The sequence below is a fragment of the Zingiber officinale genome, chromosome 5B (assembly GCF_018446385.1).
Source record: "Zingiber officinale cultivar Zhangliang chromosome 5B, Zo_v1.1, whole genome shotgun sequence".
In the NCBI taxonomy this organism is placed as follows: domain Eukaryota; kingdom Viridiplantae; phylum Streptophyta; class Magnoliopsida; order Zingiberales; family Zingiberaceae; genus Zingiber; species Zingiber officinale.
Genome location: NC_055995.1, coordinates 93,103,378 through 93,119,898, shown reverse-complemented (window position 1 = coordinate 93,119,898; position 16,521 = coordinate 93,103,378).

Here is a 16,521-nt window from a genome sequence, read left to right as displayed (position 1 = left end):
CCATATCAAGAATACAACTCTTCCACGAGTGTCAAACATCAACATGCAACTCAACTAGGTCAACCTTGACCTAAGGTTGCACCGACAATCTTCCTAAGTCAAACATCAAAATACAACTCGAGTCAGGTCAACTCGATTCAGGTCAACCAGGTCAACCTTGACCTAAGGTTGCACCAACACAAGGCGCCTTAAAGGCTGTTCAAGGCGCCTCCATGCTGCCTGGTCTTCCGCGTGGATCAAAACTGACCTGGTCGAATTTCATCCATTCAAGGCGCCTTATATCCCTCTCAAGGCGCCTTTTGCCTTCTCCAAGGCGCCTCCAATGGTGCTTCGCAGCCACCTCAGCCTTTGCACCCGAGGCGCCTCCAAGCTCCATGGAGACGCCTCGGACACTGTTCATCCAAGGCTTTCGGTTGCTCCTTTGCTCCTGCAAGATGCGTTAGTCCCAAACACTATCCTGCAACACAAAGTTACCACAATAAACATTATAAAAGAAGTATAGACAGTCTCCGGACTGTCCGAGTCTGACTTCGGGTTTCCAACCGGAAACCCTAGGTCGACCCGACGCCTACTGTTCCCTCTACGGGGAACGCGTCCTCACCTACTCCACTCAGGAGATTTACCTGTTGCCAGTCGATCCTCCAGATCGACTGGACTTTTGCTCAGCACTCGATGCTTCCGGACTTTCTGCTGGACATCCGCTTCCCCGGCTAGTCCAGTCTTTCACCTGGTTCGCGACACCATGACTTTTCACCTAGGGTTACCACCCCCTAGGACTTTTGCCTGAAGCCATCGACCTGCCAAGACTTTCTGCATAGGGTTACCACCCCCTATGACCTAGGGTTACCGCCCCCTAGGGTTTTCCCTTTGCCTAACCGCAGCTAGGACTTTCCTGAAAACCTCAAGTAGACTTGTTAGACTACAAAACATCTTAACTTTGAATTCTTTACCGTTATCAAAACACGAGTTCGATCGTCGGATGCTTCCCGCACCAACAGAAAGTTTTAAACATAAAATTAAAACTTTCTTATTTGTTTCCGATAAGAAATTTTTTTAAAAAAAATTCTCTTTTAAATCCCTTGTTGGTTATAAAAGGAAAAGTTTATAAATTAAAATCTCTCTTTTAAAATATGTGGATGGTTACAAAAAGGAAAGTTTTATCAAAAATTAAAATCTTTCTTTTAACTACCAATAAGGAAAGATATCAAACATTTCTCTTAATACTTTGTAGAAAGTTATAAAAGGAAAGATTTTAAAATTTAAAAACTCTCTTTTAAAACCATGGCTTCCACAAAAGGAAAGATTTTAAAATTTAAAATACCCTTTTATTTTAATATGGCCGACCACCTAGCTTGGGCTCCAAGCTTGGCCAGCCACAACTTGGCTCCACTCTTTGGCTTGGCCAACCCTAGCCTGGGCTCAAAGCTTGGCTTGGCCGGCCACAATAAGATGGGTAAGATGCTTGGCTTTAAGTGGATATAAGGATTTATAAATAAGAGGCTACAACAGGGACTGAGAGGAGGAATTGGTTTTGGTCTCCCGATGAGCTTGAGCTTCCCGTGTTCGCCCAGAACACCCAACTCAACACTACAAGAATTTTTGGATTTAATCACACCTATAGACAACAGTTTTTCAAGAAATTATTGTCTTTTTTCCATTTAACAACAGTTTTATTGAAAACTGTTGTTGTTCACCATAATATTTTTTAAATAACAACAGTTTTTCAAAACACTGTTGTCTAATATGTGTCAAAGACAAGGGTTTTAAAAAACTATTGTCTTTTAGTGTTGCTTATGTGATAATATACAACAGTTTTATTAAACTATTGTCTATTGAATGTTGTTGAATCTTAAAAACATAACAGTTTTTTTAACTTCATGAAAAAAACCTAAAACCCACTTCTCTGTGACTCTTCAAACGAACAAAAATCTATCTCCAACTCCTCCTTCGCGACTCCTCCATGAAAGACGCTCCTCGTCGCTCTCGCTGCTTTGCCTTTAAAGTGTTAGCGCATCGACTTTTCGACGCTTCCTTGGGAGGTAGAATTTTATGAAATTTTTTAGAAATTTTTTAGAATATAAACGGAGTCGGTATGACACATTTAATAGGGTAAATCGATTAAGCTTAGAGAAAGCCTATTTCGAGTACCAATAAAGTGGGAGTTTATTTATTTAATAACCTACATATATAAATCTAAACAAGCTCATTTTTCCCCATTCCTCCTCTTCTCCTGCCAATCTCATCGTCACCGTGATCTCCTCTTCATTGCTGACCTCCGACGCAACCGCCGTTGCCCTCACATTCCTGAAGCCACAGCCATCGCGAGCCGTCGAGGGTGCTGCCTATTACTCCCAATCACCGCCGCCCTTTCCCCTCTTCCGTTCCCTAGTTTCCTATTGCAGTCGCACCGCCGCCATCGCAGATCACGCTGGCACCACTAGACTACCGCCACCTCCTCACGCTAGGGCATCGCCATCTGTTCACGGTGTCGAGCCCAGCCTGGTAGTGTCACCGTATTCCTCTCCAAGTCAACGCCGAGTTCCTCTCCTGATCTTGCCGACATCGAGCTCCTCTCTTTCGATCCAGCTGTTGTCCGTGGGAGAGCAAGCTTCACCTCTCCCTAGCTGATCGATCCATGGCCAACCCCCGCCGATTTTTCTCCCAGAGCCGCCGCCGCCAGAAGGTAGATTGTTATGATCGCCGCCATCTAAGAGCTCCCACCTCCCTGCACCAGCCAGTGGGGATGCTACCTAAGACCAAGCAATCAAAGTCAACCCCTGGCCACCGTGCCACTGCTAGTGACCTTTGGACGTCATCGCATTGTCAAAGAAGAAGAGTTAGGTAATGAATTTCCTTACTCTTATACTATTGACCTATTCTCTCATATTTGGAGATGTAATCTATGTGTGATTGATTATGTTAATCACCATTCATCTGTGAGATCAAGTACTAGTATCAGTGACATGCATTGTGTTCAACAGATTTTATCATATTACTTGTATGCATATGTACTTCCAAAAAGAGAATGGCCTTTGTCTAGACTTGAATGTGGTAATGCATTGATCCCGTAGACCTGTCTACTTTGATGTTCATAACTTGATCTATAGCTTACCATCTATAAATCCATTGTATATGATGGCTGCATTTCAGTCGGTTGTTAAATATAACTATGTTTTTTCTCTTTAGTTTAGATGTTAATTATCTTGCATTTGATTGAATGAGTGTCTAAAATAAACTCGTAAAGCAGAACTGTTGTTTCTTCCCATAATCTCAGTTTATCATTGCTTACAAACTATAATTTTTGTTGGAACCAATGTAAACTTGGATAAATGATGAATATATACTAACATCTTATATCATGGAATAATGTCTGTTGGGCATGGCTTCCCATCCTTGTTGAATTATGTGGCATAAAGAGATGAATCAGGACATGTCACAAGAGGCTAGCCGTAACCAAGAATTGAGGAGTCTACCAGATGATATAAGGGAGATCCACTACCTACGGCCGTTAGCAATAATAAATTGCAATAAATTGGAGGCTTTGCCAATTTGGCTCGTACAGAAATTAAGTTTGGAGTCCTTATGGATATCTGGTTGCCCTGCGTTGTCATCCATTCCAGAGGGATTAAAAGTCGAGGGGCAACTGAGAAATCTGATTGTTGAAGCTTATCCCAAACTGAATCAGGTATTATTCTAGTCTCAAAAAAATTTCACAATATATACCTGTCAAATGAGTTTTGTAATACTATTATTATTATTATTACTTTGAATTGAATTCAATCAATCCTATTAAACACCCTTTCCTACTTGAGTTTGAAGTAAATGTCTATGTGTGCTTTGATTCACAAATATTCTGCATATGAGGCATCTTACTTAACCACATAAATATTCATGTCTCTTAAACTATTCTTCTTCTCCTCTACTTAGTCCTGTTTGTTTTTAATTTGTTTTCATTCTATGTAAAAACTCCTTTATTAGGCACATAGGAATAGTTCTTTTTAAAAATATAATGTGGATGTATTTAGCTAAATTTTTCGATACATTTAATGGATTGAAACTTCATAATACAATAGCTAAAAATGAATACTATTGTGCAAGAAAATTTATTGGTAATTTCACTAATTTAATTTGTTCGCAGGAGTACATGACAGATGAGAAATATCTTTTTCTTCTTGGGCAACGTTAACCATGTCGTGACTTTTCAAACTCATTGCATAATTGGAAGGTTAGACAAAAGCTATCAGCCAGAGTCACTCACTTCAATAGCTGGGTGCCTGCTTCTGTCACAACTCCACAAGCTGGTTTAATCACCCACGCATATTCTATGCTTGCAGTTAATGTATTTGTTCTTTGGTCTTATTTCTAAAGTCCATTTCTTCCTCTTAGGAACAACATGTGTTGACAAGTAATGGCCCTATTAATATTTCAGTTTCTGTACATAGTGATCTAGAAAAGCTTACACTTCTTACTTCTCCAAATCTAGAATTAAATCGTAAGTTAGATTAAATTACAGTTACTTTATCATTTCTTAGTTTTTTTTTCTTAACTTACATTTGCAATATTTGCATCTCGATTCATTCGATTATGTTCACTTTGTATTCAACATGAAGCTAAAAGGTGTTTTGTACATATTAAAGACTCTTTGGTGGTTTTTTTAGTTTCAATCTACTGCTCTTTTTAGCATCTTTATCCTGCTATAATGTTATTCTTTAAGATTATGTTGCATTGATTTTCTAAAAGTTGCATGACATCTCTCTACTCTGCCTTCAAAACTAATGATTTATGTTGTTTCAGGTAATTACTGCATCCATTCCTACTATAGTTGGTGAAAACCTTAACGTGTTCATGACTTTAAAATAGTATATTCCAGATTTTCTTAAGGTGAGGACACAAATTTAATGAGAAATATACTTTATAAGATGTTAACATCTAAATTGGTATCCTATGCATCATCTTGATGATGTAATAAATCTTGAGATTCCAAGAGGAAGAAATAGATTTGTTTCTTTAAATGGTGAAACTTAAATTAAAGATTAAAAAGTCAACTGATGTAACATGCCACTCCACTTCTCTTTTTATGATTTAGCTCATGATCAATGTAAACTTAAAGTATTAATCCAAAGCCTATGGTAACTTTCTGGATTCATTTTTATTTAAGACATTCTTTCCTTTAATGACTCCTTTTAGAATTTAATGTATGACTTACTCCTTAGCATCATATGGAGTGTATGGGAATGTTTGCATTAGATTGTACCTTATAGAATTAATGCTGCTTGATCACTGGGAAAAATAATGTTTGCATGGTTTATAATAGAAGCTTTGTATGCAATGACATAGAATGAAAATTCTGCTTAATAAGAAATTTAAGAGCCACCATATTGTTTCAAGAGGTTACCATTTATGTTACATAGATAACGCTTTTTGCACTTTTGTTAGATGACTATATCAAATGGTTTTTATGGTTATGTAACATTTATGCAATTCAATTAGAATCACGCGTACAGTTTAGTTTCTAATTTGTAATATATATCTTTATTCGAATAGGTGTCCTCAAGAGTATTGAGAAGAATGCTGACAAGCTAAAAAAATGGAGAGACTTTAACAAATTAAGGAGCACTAGGAGTTGTAATCCCTCCTCTTCACCGACATCTAAGTAGAAAATCTCGTGTTATATTGTTCTACCTTTGTTTTAATAGTGTTATCATTTTTTTGGTTGCTTATGAAATTTTGTTGGTTGCTTATGAAATTTCTTTAGAATGTTATAGATATTATTTTTGAATGTTAGAAAATTGTATATTAAATTTTATTTTGAAATTTAGTATTTTGAATGATTTATAATATTGGAAAATTGTGTATTAATTTTTTTTATTTTTTATCTATAAAAGACAACGGTTTTTCACCATTGTCGTAGATAGTTTAAAATTGTTGTTAAAGACCCTGTTATTAAAGGTAGACACTCAAAGACAACGGTGAAAAACTGTTGTCTTTGAAGGAAAAGACAACAGTTTTTCACCGTTGTAAAAATGTTGTCTTTGCCTTCAAAGACAACGGTTAAAAATTGTTGTCTTTGGGCACCCCTTTTAACAACACGGCATTTAACAACAGTTCTAAAGGGGCTACGACAACGGTAAAAAATCGTTGTTGTTAGGCTTTTTTCTTGTAGTGCAAGTTCATCAATAATAACTCATACCACTAAAGAGTTATTATTGCACTATTGCACCGATCCCATATTACTATATGGGCTCCTTCTTATCATGAGTGCATTAGTCTCCTTGTGTTTAAGATATCGAATGCCCACTAATTAAATGAGTTACTGACAACTCACTTAATTAATATCTAGCTCCAAGAGTAGTACCACTCAACCTTATTATCATGTCAAACTAAGTTTACCTGCAGGGTTTACATGACAATCCTTATGAGCTCCTCAAGGGGACATCATCAACCTAAATTACTAGGGCACAGTTTCATTCTATAATCAACAACACACTATATAAATAATATCATTTCCCAAGTTATCGAGCCAATTGATTTAACAAACTAAATCTCACCCTTTGATAAATTAAAGAAATAAATATTAAGTATACGTGCTTGTTATTATATCATGATTAAGAGTACGCACTTCCATAATAACAGAAGTTTTGTTCTTTTATGTATTCAGTATAAAAAGAAACTACCTCAAATGGTCCTGCTCAATACACTGATAGTGTACTAGTGTAATTTTATAGTCAAGATAAACTAATATCAAATTATACTACAATCACTCCAATGGTTTGTCTCATTCCATCTTAGTTGTGAACTACTATTTATAATTTATAAGGAACTGATAACATGATCTTCTGTGTGTCACCTCACACCATATTATCTACAATATAAATTAAATGGACAACTACACTTAGCATAAATATAGACATTTGACCAATGTGATTCTTATTTAAAAATAAATGTTAATACAAAAAGCTAGACTTTTAGTATACATTCTAACAATGGGTACTATCAGTGATCCTCTCTCTCATGCCCCAGATTCCTCTCTTCGTCAACATTCTCACCATTATCACCAGTACCTCCATTCGACTCAGCTTCTAGACGGGATCAATCTCGATTGTGGGATCGTCGTTTGAATGCGTAGAAAAATACTTGAATCAAATTTGACACCACAAGCACAATACTTTGATTTTACTTGGTATTCGCCTTTTAAGAAGATTAATTTAAGGCCTAGTCCTAGCGACCAACTAACATTAAATATTCTCATTCTCGGATACCTTTCATAGGTAGAGAAGTCTCTTACAACACCTATTATTTACAAGCAATACAAAACAAAACAAATAAACAAATACAAATAAAAATAAAACACTTTATAATTTGAGAGAACTTTGTTTTGGATGCTCTTGTTGCTTGGAATTGCCTTTTGTTTATGATACATGAACAGAAGAGAATTTTTAATCTTTTATTATTTTTATCGAGTTTGGTATTTAGGGTATTTTTGATAATTTTTATCTGTTGTATTTTTAAATTTTGAGTATATTTAAGATATTTTAGATTTTTAGTATATTTAGAAATTTTTTCCTTTTTGTTAGGATTTCTTGCCTTTTTGTAAGTCTTAGAATTTAAAGTCTATATAAATAATTATTTGGGTTGTAACGCCCCACCCTCCTCACTACTAGTCTGTGAGGGCGGAGCGCTACTGGACTACTAACTTTTCTTATCTAATATTGCACACATGTAATTATCAATACATAAACTCTCTAAACATGCAACTGATAGCAGCGGAAACATGAATAATTTATCCCTACATTCTACTTCAGCATGTATACACAGCTAAAACTATACATCAATCTAAACATGCTGAAATATATGTATTAATCTGAACATGCATGCAACCATTGTACAACTCAGATAATAGGTATAATGTGCATAACAATTTAAATGAAAGAATTCTAAATACATGGAAATCTTAATAAATTCTTATGCTAAATCCCAAGGCTTCTATAGTCCAGGCATCACACATCCATCCGCACCTCCTTGTCACCTTCCTTTGCTATAACTTTTCCTTTCCTTTATCTGCAGTAAGAGGAAAATGCAACTATAAACAAAATTGCTTAGTAAGCGCTATCTAACTCACAAAACTCGAATATGCATGTAACTAGAAGAAATCTAAAACTGAAGCTCAGAAAGAAATACTACTCATGCTCATCTAATAGCAAAAGAAACATAGTGTACTGAAATACTAAACATGTGAGCAAATCTAAACAAACATGCTAGCATAAAAGAAAACTAAACTTGTTGGATTTTAAACTTATGTGAAGCTTATTCTTTTGTTTAAAAACTTGTACTTTAATTCTTCAGAATAATAAGTTTAATTGAACTGATACATAAGCTGAGCTAAACTGATGCTAGGCTAATGCTGAATCTGAATTGTATTCACGTAACTGATTTGTGAAGTTTTGAAAACTATATTCATAATAGATAAAAATAATAATCAAGCTGCTGATGGGCCCGACAACTGTACTTGCTATGCGCGTATCCCTAACTAGACCCGAGGTAGCTAGTCCCGAATCTAGTAGGGTTTACTAGGTTATCTAAACCTAGGGACGACTATGGTAGCCCAACCCAAGGATAACTAAGAGTCCAACACAGTACCACTGATAAAAGTAAAATATTGATTCATAAGCTGATTTATCTTAATTACTTCTTCTTTAAATGCCTTGGCATTTTAACAGTCACCTTGTGTGCCAAAATCTCTAAAGTCTTGACTTTGGGATCTACTTAAGGCCTTGGCCTTTTTCTTTCTTTTCTTTATCTTTCTTATACTTGTTAATACCTCTAATAAAAGAATGCTTCTTTAAAAACTGAAATGTTTAAACAAATTCTAACTTTGAAATGCATAAACAAAAATCTGCATAGTATGCTAATCAAAATTCTGCATACTATACTAATCAAGATTCTGCATTCTATGCTACACTATTTCTGCATACTATGTAAACATAAATTCTGCACTATAATACTTAACCAAACTGCACTATAATCTTTTTTAAAAAAAACTACACTATAAGTTCCACCAAAAATCTGCACTATAATTTCCACCAAAAATCTGCACTACAAGTTCCACCAAAAATTTGTACTATAAACTTAATTAAAATCTGCACTATAAGCTTAATTAAAATCTGCACTATAAGCTTACATAAAAATCTGCACTATAAGCTTAATTAAAATCTGCACTATAGGCTTAATTAAAATCTGCACTATAAATTTCACCAAAAATCTGCACTATAAGCTTAATTAAAATCTGCACTATAGGCTTAATTAAAATCTGCACTATAAATTCCACCAAAAATCTGCACTATAAACTTAATTAAAATCTGCACTATAAGCTTAATTAAAATCTGCACTATAAGCTTAATTAAAATCTGCAAATCTAATTAAGCTACTAGAGATCTAATTGGATCTTCCAATTATAAACCATCAAAAATCTGAAAGTAAAGTTTCCATCCTTAATTTACGTCATCAACATTTGATCATCATCTTTTCTGAATCTAATATTCCCTTAAATTTATGCATTCTCTTCCCATAAATTAATCAATATGATATCTGTCTCATGCTCACTGCATAACAAAGCAACTTACTCCTTTCCAAATCTAAATGAACTAAATTAAGTTTCACGGCAGCAGCACCAATCAAACAATAAGGAATAAACTAAACCACATATTCAAATTAATTAAAACCTCTTCTCATCTTCTTTATGAAACTCATAGTAGGAAATCTTCAAAATCATCAATCTTTGCGGCATGCATCGAAAATCAAGACCACATGAATCCGAAACTACTCTACTGCAGGTGAGGAAGCACTTACCTTGCTTCTTGGACTCACAACCGAACAAGAAGGGCTTCTAGGACCTTTGCCGATCACCGGAGACGATGCCCTAACTCCCTTTTGTTTTCTGCCTGAGCTCCGTCGTCGCATGCAAAAGAGAAGGAGAGAATGGTTTAGGTCAAGGGAAAACAGAGTATCAACTTATCCCTTTTTATAACTTAATATTTCTGTTAACTCCTTAAATATATTTTTCTATCTTTTCTAAACAGATCTGTCTGCTTGGATTCTTGGTCCGCCGGATTCACCGAAACCTCTGACCGGGTCAGAGGTCGCGGGTTCGATTCCTCAGCCGCCCCTTTTAATCCTATTTATTTTCTGTTTCCCTATTAACTAATACTTAAATAAATTCCATTCCCCTTTTTAATCGGCAACGCTCGCTGGGACACTTGGTAAGCCGCGCTTTGCTAAATCTTGACTGGGTCAGAGGTCGCGGGTTCGATTCCTCAGCCGCCCCTTTTTATTTCAATTTATTTCCTATTCCTCAACTACTACTTAAATAGATTTTTGCTCCTTCTTTAATCAGCAACGCCCGCTGGTACACTTGGCTAGCCGCGTTTCACCGAAACCTCTGACGGGGTCAGAGGTTGCGGGTTCGATTCCTCATCCGAACCTTTTATTCCCATTTATTTTCTATTTCCTAACTACTACTTAAATAAATTTTGTTCACTTTTTAATCAACAACGTCCGCTTGGGCACTTGGTCAGTCGGATTTTCTTAAGAGTTGACTCGGCCGGAGGTCCCCGGTTCAAATCTCGACTTGGACATTATTTTTGTCGAAACTTTTTTTGTTTAGTAAAAATACCAAACAACCTCTAAAATTTCTAAAAATCTCTAGAATTTTTCTAAAGCATTTCTAAATATTTTTATGTACTATTAGGACTCGTAATGAGGAATTTTGGGTCGTTACGTGGGTTAATATAAAAATAGTTTTTTACTAATGCTATTTTTAGCCGACGTCTCCTCTTTAGAATGTGGTATTTTCCTTTTTCCTGATATTCTTGCATGAATCAACAGTGATTAAAAGGTAACTTCCAGTATTCATGCGTGAATCAACAAATTTGATAATTGCTTCTGGTATTCATGCGTGAATCAACGGAACTGATAGTTATCCACTGTATTAATTTGGTATTAGAGCGAGGTTGATCTTGTCGACTCAGACATCATCTCCTTCTCTAGGAATGACAAATTTTATTTTTCTATTTCCTGGTATTCGTGCATGAATCAACAAAATTTAGAAGATTCCTTCCAGTATTCGTATGCGAATCAACGGATTCAATAGCTTTTTGCTACATGACACCAAGAAGACCACAATGCGTCAATAAGCTTTTGATGATGATATGATTAGCAATTAGAGGGTGAATTTTCTCTACTATAGGGAGAACGATGCAAAAATAAAAGAGCAATTTTAATATTTTTATTATTTTTATCGAGTTTGGTATTAAGGGTATTTTTGATAATTTTGTCTTTTGTATTTTTGAATTTTGAGTCCATTTGAGATATTTTGGATTTTTAGTATGTTTAGAATTTTTTTTAGGATTTCTTTCCTTTTCTTTATGTCTTAGGGTTTGAAGTCTATATAAACAATTATTTGAATTGATATAAGAATAGTTTTTATTAATACTATATTTAGCTGTCGTCTCCTTTTTGGAATGTGGTGTTTTTTTAGTATTCTTATGCGAATCAACAGGGATTAGAATGTCGCTTTCAGTATTTGTGCATGAATTAATGGATTTGATACTTGCTTTCGGTATTCATGTATGAATCAATGAAACAATAGTTATCTGCTACATCAGTTTGGTATTAGAGCGAGGTTGATCTTATTAAGTCAATTATTGTCTCCTTCTTCAGGAACAATGAGTTTTGTTGTTCTATTTTCTAGTATTCGTGCGCGAATTAATAGAATTTAGAAGATTGCTTCTAGTATTTGTGCTTTAAGAAATAGATTCAATCAATCAACTGATATCAATCTTCAATCGATTGATATCATCAATCGAGTCCAACAGTCAAATTCTAAAGATTTTGATTGATTTCTGAAACCATTAGTTGATTGATCGAACAAATTAGTCAACTATTAGAGTGTCCATATTAGATACCCTATTCAAAGATTTTATCCTAAATTTTGGATAGGGTAACTAAAAAATCTTTACATCAGTTATCCTGTCCATTCCCTAAATTATGCATTTATGAACAATACTTTTTTAAATTTAGAGAATGGATTTCATTCCCTAAATATTATAAAGGAGAGAGAAGAAATAAGAAGATGATTGATCCCATCCGGAAGCTGAGTCAGATGGAAGTTGGCCGCGCTGTCGCTGGTGCTGACGGAAAGTCGCGGAGACGCTTGGGTGACCGGGTACCTCCTGGAAAGGTTCCCACGAGCGGATGACGGAGGGTGATGACGGGGACGACGATGCGAGGGTTCTCTGTGCACACTTAGACAAGCCACCTTCACGTTAGAGACCAAGAACCAGGGAAAAAGTCCCCGGGTCAGGCCCTCCGACGCTCAAGTCAAGTACTTTTTCCCCAGAAGCACAATGAAAGGACGAAAAGTAAAAGACGAGTGCGAAAAGATGAGTGAGCGTACTTGCGTAGGGACAAAGCCCCCCTTTTTATATGGCAGTGGGTGCTTCTAGAGTCTGATGAGAATCAGGGAATGTCGGGTGTCAGGATTTGTCGGGCGGTGAATGACATGTGGCATCTTCCTATAGGTCTGAGGAGGGATCAGGAGACAATGAGCCACAGACCGTTAGCATATTCCCGGATATGTGGTGATTATTCTCTGACGGGTTGTTACGATTCTCTGGCTTGATTGTCGTGTAGTGCCTATTCGCTCTGGTCTGCTAACCTTAGACTGGGTCTTCATACCTGTAAATCTTGACCTATAGGCCTAGACCGGCATTCCCTGGAGCAATCCCCAGCTTGTGTTTGTTATCCCACAAATCCAGATCTGTACGTCCCACCCTACATTTGCTATTCGATCAATCTTAATAGATCCAGACTTGCGCCTACCGCCCTACCAATTGAGGCCTTTGCTTATCATTCCTTAAATCTCATCCCGTATGCACAGCCCTGTTCCGTATCTTACCCTGACCTGTAAGCCTTCATCCACATATCCTGACCTGTACGTCTCTGGTCCGTGTATCCTGTTGTGCGTATCTTGTCCTATAGATACCGACCTACGCCTACCGCCCTACCAACCGAGTGTTAGAGTGTATACTAAAAGCCTAGCTTTTGTAAACATTTATTTTTGAAATAAAAGAATCACATTGGTCAATATCCATATTTATTTGTTAAATGTAATTGTTCAATTAATTTATATAGTAGACAACATGCTGTGTGGTGTCACACACAGAAGATCATGTTGTCGATTCTTTATAAATTATAAACAGTTGCTCACGACTAAGATGGAAAGGAGCAAACCATCGGAATAGTTGTAGTGTATTTAAGTATTAGTTTATCTTGATTAATAAATTACACTGGAACACTCTAAGTGTATTGAGTAGGACCATTTTAGGTAAGTTCTTTTTGTACTGACTTAATAAAAGAACTAGATCTTAGTTATTATGTAAGTGTGTACTCTTAATCCTAATATAATAACAAGCACATATATTTAATATTTATTTCTTTGACTTATCAAAGGGTGAGATTTAGTTCGATAAATCAAAAGGCCCGATAAGTTGGGAAATAATATTACTTATAGTGTGTGTTGTTGATTATAGAAGGAAACTGTGTCCTAGTTATCTAGGTTGAGAATGTCCCCAAGAGGACCTCATAAGGATTTTCATGTTAAACCCTGCAGGTGGACTTAGTCCAACAAGAAGATGAAGTTGAGTGGTACTACTCTCGGAGATAGATATTAATTAAGTGAGTTGTCAGTAACTTACTTAATTAGTGGACATTCGTAATCTTAAACACAGGGAGACTAATACACTCATGATAAGAAGGAGCCCATAATGTAATTTGGGATTGGTGCGGTAGTGCGATAATAACTCTCTAGTGGAATGAATTATTATCGATGAAATTGAGTTGTGTGTTTGGGGCGAACACGGGATACTCAAGCTCATCGGAAGGCCAAAACCAATTTCTCCTCTGGGTCTCTGTCGTAGCCTCATTAAACCCTCAAGTCCATCCAAAGAAAAGACCCAACTTGGTGCCCAAGAAGGGGGCCGGTCCATTGCTTGGTGACCAAGCAATGGCCAGCCACATCTTCTCTTAAAGGGTCGGCCCTTTGCTTGGTGCCCAAGCATGTAGGGGCCGGCCACAATAATTCAAACAAAGAGGGGTGTTTTGAATTTTTAAAATCTTATCTTTGTAGAAAACTACAAGTTTTAAAAGAGAGATTTTAAATTTATAAACTTTCCTTATTTGAATTAGACCACATGTTTTTAAAAGAGAATTTAAATGGTTTTAAACTTTCCTTTTTTAACCATCCTCATGGTTTTAAGAAAAAAGAAAGAGAAGTTTTAAAATTTGAATTTTCTATCACCATGTTAAAAAAGGAAATTTTATAAGAGAAGTTTTAAATTTTATAACATAGTTTTAATTTTTAAAACTTTCCTTTTTAACATCCACTTTTGGAAAGAGAGCTTGTAAAATTTTATAAGAGGATTTCTTCTTGTAAAATTTTATATAAAAAAAAATTATTCCTTCCTATAAGTGGTCGGCCATCCTTGCTTGGTGCCCAAGCAAGGGGCCAGCCAAGATTAAATCAAGCCAATCATTAATTTGGTAATTGATTCAATCAAGAGGAAAGAAAAGGAAAAATAAAAAGGGAAAAGGAAAAACTAGAGGAAGATTTTAATTTTTGTAAAAAGTTTTTCCTTATTTGCCTAGGGCAAGTATTATAAAAGAAGGGGTGAGGAAGCCTCATGAGACACAACTCTTATTCTCTTGCTTGGTGTTCCTCAAGTGGTCGGCCCTCCCTCTCTCCTTCTTCTTTTCCCTTTTTCTCTCATCTCCTTGGTGGTGGTGGTGGCCGGATTTTAGAGGAAGAGGAAGAAAGCTTTTGGGTGGTGTTCATCTTGGAAGATCGTCGCCCACACGACGTCCAAGGCGAGGCGAGGAATATAGCAAAAGATCTCGAGATCATTAGTATACAAAGAGAAAGTATAACTAATAATTTTCTTCCGCATCATACTAATTATTTTCTTTATAAGAATTCCAAACACAAGAGGCATTAGATCTAGTTTTTCGAATTTATTTTTCGAGTTTGTGTTTTCTTTGTTTTTCGAATTTGTGATTCGATTGTTCTTTTTGGTTAAACCTAGAGTTATTTAAGGAAATTAAATATTAACTTTCCTTAAAAGGCTTTGTCTAGGTGGTGGTGGTTGCTCCCATATCCAAGAAGGTCATGTGCCTTGCCATGCAGTCCTGGAAGCCAATTTTGAAAATTAATATTTTATGAAATAAATAACATAGGTGGATTTAGATCAATAGTGTTAAGTTCCGCTTGCGATCCAAATCTAAACCATAAAGAACAGATAAGTTAAATTTGGAATCAATGATGTTAAGTTCCGTCTGCGATTCCTAATTTAACTTCTAAAGAACACAATAGGTTATTTAGGAAAAGGTTCGACACTTGCACAAAATTTTTGTACAGTGGAACCGGTACGACCTTCCTACGACTAACCAACAATTGGTATCAGACCTAGGGTTTGCCTCTGTGTGTTTAGAATTCAAATAGGTTATGCACATGTCATACATAATTTAGGCAGGATAATAGTAGGATGTGCTAACTCTTTGGTTGCAGGCTCCAACTATTATGGCTTATAGATGTTGTGTGTGATTGGACCCTTGGACATGTCAAGGGCAAAATTTTGTTTGTGCATGATTGTATGTAACTAATATAGCAGGAGCTGTATTAGCCCTAGGATTTTAGAATTTTATTTTCGATCTAGATTACATGTACATTCCCTCGTGGAATATAGAATCGATATATGTAAAATTCTATTATTGTCGCGAATCGGATTCTTGCGAGGTGTGGTACTTTTGGAGCACCAGAGGTGCAGCGGAAAAGAAGCAAGATGGATGCGACGACTCGACCCGATAGCGGTGGCTAAAGATGGCAGCAGCTAGGGTTGGAGCACACGGAGGACAGTGATGCAAAAAGGCCATAATAGTTGGAAAATAAATTTCCATATTTATTTCTTTTATTTACTATGATGTATGTGTATGCATGTGATGTATGCTAGGATAGTTTAAAATTCCTCACTTTAAATAACTAAGTGGGAGAGGGATTTATTTTAATAAATTCCACTGTCTCCATTACTAATTTGTAAGTGACGCAAACAAACTTGTGCGTTGGCTTTGAGTGCCTTCCTCCATATCGGATGAGTTTGTTTGCGGATCACTAGATCAAACTTCCATTTTGGATGACTATAGGAAATTAATTAAGAGCGTGTGATCTTCTCCATCGGAAGGGGCACAATCTTATTAATGGACTTAGTGTCAATTAATGGTATACACTTAGGCACGTCTAATAGTATCCTCCCCATCGGAGTCACTGTTATTATTTGTGTGACCGAAGGAAACCAACTATTAATTTTATTTGTCAAAAAGTTAGGTTGACAAAAATAAAATTAATGGGTAAAACCTCATCTTACAAATGTTTGATTTTGTATACGTCCACACTATCATGGCATACAAAATTCACGA